Source organism: Pogona vitticeps, chromosome 1 (assembly GCF_051106095.1).
Source record: "Pogona vitticeps strain Pit_001003342236 chromosome 1, PviZW2.1, whole genome shotgun sequence".
Taxonomy (NCBI): domain Eukaryota; kingdom Metazoa; phylum Chordata; class Lepidosauria; order Squamata; family Agamidae; genus Pogona; species Pogona vitticeps.
Genome location: NC_135783.1, coordinates 108,422,359 through 108,428,358, shown reverse-complemented (window position 1 = coordinate 108,428,358; position 6,000 = coordinate 108,422,359).

The following is a 6,000-nucleotide window of genomic DNA, read 5'->3' as shown; positions in this document are numbered from 1 at the left end:
ATGGAAACAGCTATTCTCTACTACAAGATGGAATTTGCAACTACAGGACTACTGGGTCTCCTCAGTGAGGCCTGCTTAGCCAGCATGCCCTTGCTTTTACATCCTGTAGAACTGAGGAGAGGGTAATGGATGGCCAAGTAGTGAAGAGATGCATCTTTTTCTTCTTCTTATGAAGTCTTATAAAAATGATAGGATTAGAACTTGGCTGTTTCCACCTTCACCCTGATGCACATAATTACTTCCCCTTCTTTTTTGACCTGAGATACACAAAACGGAAATAAAAAAGTCAGTGGAGATAATCACTGTAGAAACAGCTTATTATAATTATAATTTGCTCTGCTCTTTTTCATTTTATATCAAATAGCACTTCAGTAATTGCATCAAATATTACGGACAGGAAGTACCACGAGATGCTTTGATACATCTAAATAGGCATTCAAAGAGATAATTAATTTTAGGAGGCATTTATTATTTAAACAATCAAGTCAATTTGCTAGAAAGTTAATGATTCAATTAAAAATTCAACTTTAATAATACACATACAAAATCCTTCTTTTAAATGTTAAACTCAGCCTTGGTGTTTTCTCCCCCAGTTAAACTAATAATTACACAATTTAAGGTCTATTATTATTATTATTATTATTATTATTATTATTATTATTATTATTATTATTATTATTATTATTATTATTATTATTATTATTATTATTATTATTATTATTATTATTATTATTATTATTAGATGGGTTATGAAGAGATGTTTCAAGAGTTCAGAGAATCCTTAAATGTTGATTGTTTCATCATTACACAAAAACACAGGTTAATTAGGCTTACTAAGTATTAAGGAGTCCAACTCTCCTTAAGGCTGTGTTGTCTTGGTTAAACCCCACTAGGGCTGTGTAGTGGATTCAGCAAAAGTCTAAATTACAAATGGAACCAACCTGATTTTTTAGTAGAAGGTCTGGATCAAAGATAGAATGGCCAGATTTGGTTCTGGAGTGAAGCAAAGTGAAATTGCAAACTATAACGTTCAGCTCTGCCCTCACCTGTCCATCACAGCTGGGCAGTGAGTCATCAGCCTATGGTGTGATGGAGGGTGGAACTTAAGGGGAGGAGCTAATATAAAAAGGGGGGTGAAGAGTGTGTGAGGGAAGATTGGAGATGGAGATTGATTGAGATGAGAGTCAGAAAGTGATTGTTAGTTATAGTGAGTGAGAGAGCCTGTCAGTGAGAAATAGTCGGTGTGAGCCAGTGATTTAAGAACAGTGATTGACTGATTCTTTACCAGTGATTTACCATTCTTATTTTTTTTGTAATCAATAAACCAGTTTTTGTTTTCAAAGTTACACTTGTCCTTCTTTTGAGTTTTAAGGATAAGTTGGTGGCAGCAAAGTTTTAAAGTAAAGTAGCAACCACTCTCTGAGGTTTGAGGGTGGCTGTTACACAAACCAATCTGGATTTGGGGGTGAAAATCAAATGGTAAAGGTAAAGGTTCCCTTTGACAATTTGTCCAGTCATGTCCGACTTTAGGGAGCGATGCTCATCTCCGTTTCCAACTCATAGAGCTAGAGTTTTGTCCGAAGACAATCTTCCGTGGTCACGTGGCCGGTGTGACTAAACATTGAACATTGTTACCTTCCCACCATGGTGGTGCCTATTTATCTACTCACATTTTGCATGCTTTCAAACCACTAGGTTGGCGGGAGCTGGGACAAGCGACGGGGGCTCACTCCGTCGCGTGGATTCAATCTTACGACTGCAGGTCTTCTGATCTTGCAGCACAGAGGCTTCTGCGGTTTAACCCACAGCACCACCACATCCCTGTTTTTTTTTTTATTTTGGGGTGAAAATCAAATGGTATGGGGCACAAATTGTTTCCCATTTTAATTGTGCCCTGGATATGATTTATCATCAGGAGCATACATAGCTGATGGAGCTATGTGCCCTTCCACCTATGTGGCCTGCACAGTCCCAGAGCATGACCAAGAGCCAGGACTGGCAACCGCCATATTTTTCCATGTATACAATCCCCCCAATATATAAGACAATCCCCTCATTTTGACCCTTGCCAGAGGTGGAGGAGCAGTTAATGGGCACCTGCTCTTCCACATCCGTCTCCTGCTGCTGCTGCCTCTGCCTCCGGATCACCTCCTCCATTGAGACTGCCAGGGCTCACCTCCAGCTCATGTCACTGCCGCCTTGTCCCCTGCTCAAAGGGAATGCTGGGGGAGGCGATGCGGCAGCAGCAGTCAATGGGCAACAGCAAGAGGTGCCCAAGCGCATGGGAGTGCTCCTTTGCCTCCACCTCCTTCCATGTATAAAACAACCCTCATTTTTCCCCTAATTATTTTAGAAAAAAGTATCATTTTATACACGGAAAAATACGGTGCTTTTGAAAACTTTATACCTAGAAAACTCCAGGAGGGTTGGCATAAAATATTGTGAGTACACAAACCCCTGAGACTACCTGTCAGAAACATGGAAGATTTGCTCCCTTCTTTAGGGGCTAGCTGGTCAAAGTTCATACCCTATATATCAGTGTAAAAACAAAAAAAAGTTATAGTCGTTTTGGTTTTCCAGTGCATCAGTGAGAGGATGTATAAATCTTTTAAGATCTACATTAAGGCACAAATAGAACTGGATAGGGTATAAATTTCTCCAGATCAAATGGGAATCCATTTTGAAGCCCTGAATTGGCCTTCAAACTGCACTGCAGGACTTGTGCACAGCCATAATTTCCAGTAAGGCATGTTTTCCTGGTGGATGGGTAATTTATATATATTTTTAGAAGAAACATCTTCATTTCTTCCAGGCATCTTTTGATGCATACATCACACTACAATGGCCTAAGGGCAATTATTTTCTATTGTGCACACATTGTTTTGAAATATAAACCTTGAACATTCGGCAACAGATGAGAACATCACAGTAAAAAAAAAATCAGTGGGATATCTTTAGGTGTATGAAACTCTTGTTGCTTTTTTTGTGCAGGAGGGGGCTATCTTTTTTTCCTTCTGCTTTGTTTAATTGAAAGAGTATATCATTTACACTAAATGGCAAGTGTTCAGAATCCATAAATTAAAACACAAACAACAACAGTAACAAAATTTGCTGTTTTGTATTTCTCAAGGTAATATCATCTTCTGTACAGTTTAGTGGTTACCAGCCTTGGGTAGCCCAGGTGTTCTTGAACTGCCATTCCCAGGAAGCCTTCACCATCAGCTATGCTGGTCCAGGTTTTGTGGGAATGGCAGTGCAAGAAGACTTGGGTTACCCAAGGCTGGTAGCCACTGAACTGTACATCACAGCAGCTATTAGAGAAAAACTGTAAGATATAAAACAGACATTTGTCAGCTAAGGTGTAAGAAGTATATACTTAAACTAAGTTAATAGAAGAATGATGAGTACAGCTCACTTTCCGTGCCAGTGGCTACAAGTTTTGGAATTCTTAAAAGATAATTCTTATACTGATTAACTTTTTACTAAACACAAAAGAAAAATGATTGAAGCAGAATTCATATGTGAATGATATTGTTACTAAAGGGTGGATGGAATAAAATCATCATAGGCATCCTTTGGTCTCGAGAGACTATGGTATCATGCTCTGCATGGAGGACTTGGAACACTGTCTAGTGTGGCTGAGGAGGCCAATTCGAGAGTGACAATCCCTTCCACACTTAGGACAAATACAATCTGTGCCCCATCTAGCTACCTGATTTTGCTGCTTTCGTGATTGCCTCTTTGCCTCAGCCTGCTGGGCGAGGGTCTCTTCAAATTGGGAGAGGCTGTGATGCACTGCATGCCTCCAGGCTGAACGCTCAGATGTCAGGGTTTCCCATCTGTTGAGATCCATTTCCAAGGCCTTCAAATCCCACTTGCAAATATCCTTGTATCACAGCTGTGGTCTCCCTCTGGGGCGATTTCCCTGCACTAATTCTCCATACAGGAGATCCTTTGGAATCCGACCATCAGCCATTCTTGCAACATGCCCGAACCAACGTAGGCGTTGGCTCGGGGCGGACCATACTTCAGCGCTATTGGGGGCAGGCTGGGTGGATGGGGCTCATCAGCCTTGGAAGGCAGCCCATCTAGGAGAAGGAAAACTCCAATTTCAAACCTCCACTGCCTTGTGGCTATATCCACTGATGGAATAAAATAAGACTATATCAATAATCAGTGGTCAAATTAGATGTCTATTTTAAAGTCTGAGGTCTGACACTGTATATATTATGTATGATACAATCAACACTTTGTGGCAACCACTTTTGATTTGCCCAGGATTTCTGTTAATAATCCTAGTCCAGCCAATCAAACATTTTTAGATTTGAATGCTAAGAACAAAAAATTGGTATCCCCATTTATAACACTTTATATGAACCAGTCAATTTTCAGACCTGCATTTCAAAGTTTCCTTTTCTAGTATAGGCTATAGTGGGCAAAAGGCCTTCCTTTCTCTTTTTCTTTTTAATGATAGTCTTTGCATTAGAAAATAACTAGAAATTGATCTATAATGACTTGAAATGTAAACTCTAAATAATAAATACTGTAGATAAAATAATGCCATCTTCTTTAGATTCCCCAGCATTCCACATACATGTTTTTTTTAAAACATTGCCATTTGCCATTTTGCTGTGGAGTAGCCTCTGCTAGGCTAAGGCAGAAGTTACCTCAACTCATCATCTGTCCTTTGACAAAATCACAAGTGAGGTGAGCCACTGTTGTCCTGCAAGCTGCATCAAGCCTATATCAGATCCAGCAAATTTTACTGAAAACATTTTTTTTTTAAAAAAAAAAACTGCTTATGTTTCAATTTTAATAGAAAAACTGCATCTGTTTTATATTTTGTATGTATTTTAATTGTGTCATTATCTCCTTGGGAATGTGGTATCCAAGAACCATTGGCCACTTGGCATCCAAGGTCTTTCAAGAGGCGTGTTGGCTTCTCATCCCTACACTGTGTTGATCTCATCCCAGGCTACTACAGCAAATGCTTTGTATCTGCGACACTCTTACTGTCGGGCGATGCAACCTTTATTACAACATCTGCCTATCATGCTGGGGGTGAACACTTATTATAGCAAGAACACCATATGGAGAACAGAATGGTCACTAAAAACGAAACATTTCTGTTAAATGTTCTCTGTTATTTCTCGGTGTTTTTTAAGTGTTAGATTATAAATGGTGCTTTAAAGCTGTTGCTCTGTTGTTTTATCTTTGATGTTCGCTGCCTTCAACTCTTCTGAGGATCGGTGGGAGGCAAATGTTTTTAAAAAGTAGAAAAAATATTAGCAGTCTGTGAACTTGAATATACACATTGTATGAGACACCAGGAAGCTCAGTGGCAGATAGGGTAGTCTTTTCAACAAACATCCTGATGTTTACCAGTTTGCACAAGCTTGATGTATCCTAATGATTTTTTTTTTTTTTTGGCATTAGGAAGCAGCTTTCTTCCTACACATTAGCAGGTTTAAACAAAACACTAACAACCACTGACAAACTTCTTCCTCTGATACTTTTTATATGGCTGTTAATTTCTGGTTCCTCTCCTGCTTACCTGGGCAAATAAAATGAAAATACTGTAGGAGCATGTGACTCAGAAAAGATGTAGGCACCTGTCTAGCACCCATGCTCATATTCACGGGCACTGAAAAAGAATCCCAGATTGAAACGGTGCCTTGGTGCGGCTTAACCATGGCCTGACCTGAAAGGGACGTGGAAAAGTAGGAATCCTACTCTTCTGTACAAGGAAACAATTTTCCAGAAGTTGAAAGACTAACAGTTTTATTTTAGAGTGAGCTTCCATGGAGCAAGATCGACTTCATCAAACACAGGAGTGCAAATATATGTCCCCTATATTTATTCCATGGTGATGAGAATCATATCCAGGTGAGGATGTACATGATAAATGAAGTGACATTGGTTTGTTAAGACAGGAATGGGTCTGTCAAGCAGTTAATAAGCAGGGCAACAAGAGTGCTAAGAGTTGTTTACAGTGGCAGG